Source organism: Brassica oleracea, chromosome C2, assembly GCF_000695525.1.
Source record: "Brassica oleracea var. oleracea cultivar TO1000 chromosome C2, BOL, whole genome shotgun sequence".
Taxonomy (NCBI): Eukaryota; Viridiplantae; Streptophyta; class Magnoliopsida; order Brassicales; family Brassicaceae; genus Brassica; species Brassica oleracea.
In genome coordinates this window covers 37,659,867-37,662,883 of record NC_027749.1, presented here as the reverse complement: position 1 = coordinate 37,662,883, position 3,017 = coordinate 37,659,867, and the positions used below count along the sequence as shown (strand labels likewise).

The following is a 3,017-nucleotide window of genomic DNA, read 5'->3' as shown; positions in this document are numbered from 1 at the left end:
TGAACTCATAAGAGTAAAAAGTAAACTGGTCATCTGGATTGAATCTCAAATATTACAATTACCTAACTTGATAGTACCAAAGATTCATTTTTAGTGTATCAAGTTTTAGCGCCGTTGCCGGGGACCAGGCTTTTACCTTTATTTTTCGGTTTAGTATTTAGTCTAAGATATCTAACTTGCTTTTAATTCTTTGTTGGAACAGATGATCCAAGTGCATGACCAGTAGACATACTCGGAGCAACGCACAAGGACCACTACATCAACTAACCAACGACGAACTCGCAAGATTAGAAAGACGGAACCGTCAACAGCCGAGAACAACCGACACCAACATGGGTGATCACGGCAATCAGGATGACCTCACTGCTGCATTGGCAATCATTCAACAACAAATGCAGACTCAGCAACAACAGATGTTGCAGATGCAGCAGACCATCCAAAATCAGCAACAAGCTGCTCAAAAAGCAGCTGCGAACACCGCGCGAGAAGAGCGTGGTGCTCTTATTGGGGAGAAGAACCTTCCGCGGAACTTCGCTACTAACCGCTCCCCCATCAACCCTCCTCCTTGCACTCAGCAAGGCAATGAGATCAAACCTGCACTGATAAGTCTGGTACAGAAGAGCACGTTCAGCTGTCTCACTACTGACATCCCGATGGACCACATCGAAGCCTTTGAGAGAATCTGCAATTTCTCTCGCTCTAACGGAGTGCCACCAGATTATGTCAAATGCACGCTGTTCCCATTCTCTCTTGAAGGGAAAGCTTCTCGCTGGCTCCAATCTCTGCCGACCGGTTCTCTTACCTCATGGGACCAGGTCCGATCAGCGTTCCTGAGCCACTTCTACACGAAGTCTAAAACCGCGGCTCTACGGCACATGATCTCAAATTTCAAGCAGAAGTCTGATGAACCTTTTCATGTAGCTTTTCATGCCCGCACCATGGGTTTGATGATGACTATATATTGGAGGTGTTCTATGATGGAGTGAGCTATGAGTTTCGAAACACCCTTGATTCTTTGAGTAATGGAGACTTCATGACTCAAACCACACCTGGTGCGTTCGAGCTGATTGAGAACATGGCTTCAAGTTCACTAAACAAGAACAAGGAGCATGACCGCTCGAAGAGTGTGAACAGCATAAATGATCTCGCTGCAAAGGTGGACCAACTTCTTAAGGAAAACCAAAGCAAAGTGTTCATAATGGAAGAAGCAGCTCCTGAGAAGAGTGTCGGTGACCTGGCGTTTGATGCTAAAATATCAGGAGACGATCAGCAAGAGGTGAGCTACGTGAATGGGCAAGGATGGCAGCTCAAAAACTACCACCAAAACCCTAATGTGAGGAACAACCCACAACTTTTCTGGCGTAAGTAAGACAAACCAGCTGATCCTGCACAGAGTAACCAAGGTCAGTATGCCGGGTATCAAAAGAACTACCAACCTCGGACTTATGTTCTAAGCCAACCACAGAACAATCCACCTCAGATGCAGAAACTCCAGAACACTCAGCCAACTACCTCCGCTCCTGTCGCTGTTCCGCAAGATGAGACAAAAGCTATGTTGCAGCGGCTGCTCCAAGGACAACAGCTCCAAGGGAAGGATCTAAACCAGGTTACTACCGAAATCAATACCAGAATGAACCATATGTTCAGCGATTTGAGCACCAAATACGACAATGTCGCGAGTCATATGAGACAGATGGACATTCAGATTGCTCAGACTGCTTAGAGCGTCAAGAGGCAACAAGGTACTCTACCTAGGAAAACCGACAAAAACCCTAAAGAGTGCAATGCGGTTGAGATGAGAAGTGGAAAGCAACTGTCTGAGCCGGTAAAGAAGAGGTTCACTGCGGCTGAGAAGGGGAAACAGAAAGTGTCTGAACAACCACCAGCTGATACCCCGGCAGCTGAGAAGGAGAGGGAACCAACAGTTGGAACCAATTCGCCAGGACCAGAACAACCAGCTGAGGCTGTCCGCCCGATCTCAGAGCCTGTTCATGCTCGCGAATACACTCCTAAAGTCCCTTACCCTGTTCAAGCAAAGGCTACTCGTAACGACCGAGAGGAGATGAAGTGCAGAAAGATGTTGGAGGACCTAACCGTACGAATCCCCTTGATGGATGCGATCCAGATGATGCCCTCCATGCGCAGCTTTATGAAGGGATTGATCTCAGGAAAAATATCGGAGGACAGCGAATTCATGACTGTCTCTAAGGAGTGCAGCGCCGTGCTTCAGAACAAGCAGATAAAGAAGCGAGGAGACCCTGGCAAGTTCGTCATCTCTATCCAGATTGGGAAGACAGTTTTCTCATGCTCCTTGGCTAATCTGGGATCCAGCGTAAACCTCATGCCCTACTCTGTAGCACGACGTCAGGGATATACGCATTTCAAACCAACTAAGATGTCCTTGATGTTCGTGGATAGATCAATTAAGTCCTCGGTTGGTATTCAAGAGGATCTCCAAGTAAAAGTCGGGAACACCTCTGTTCCAGCAGACTTCGTAGTTATAGAGCTGGAAGAGGAATCCAAAGATCCTCTCATCTTAGGAAGACCGTTCCTATGTACTGTTGGAGCCATCATTGATGTGCGGCAAGGGAAAATTGATCTCAATCTGGGGGACATAGTCATGCAGTTCGAGATGGATGAGCTGCTGAAGAAGCCGATGCTGGATGGACAGACCTTCGAGGTGGATGAAGGGATTGATCCGCTGCAACCTCGCGACGGGATGATAGAGGAGATTCTTACAGAAGATCCACTTAAGCTTGCAGTAGTAAGAGCTGAGGCCGAGCAGAGTATCGAGAACATTGACGCAGACGGGTATGATAAGATGCTTGACTCCGTAAGGAGTATGGGACGAATGGTGGCGAGTCTAAGTCTGGGGGAAGAAAGCAACAAGGACGAGAACACTCCAACTGGAGCGACCCCTTTACCAAACTCGCCTGTTCCGCCAAACCTACCTGATAATCCCTGGAGCGAGTTGAAGGCTCCCAAGGTTGAGCTAAAACCCCTTCCCAAGGGGCTCA

At 47.8% G+C, this 3,017-nt stretch overlaps 1 pseudogene; it reads left to right on the top strand.

Moving 5' to 3' along the window:
• Positions 1-1,795: 1,795 nt before the first annotated feature.
• Positions 1,796-3,017, top strand: part of LOC106324147 — a 2,256-nt pseudogene continuing 1,034 nt past the window's right edge.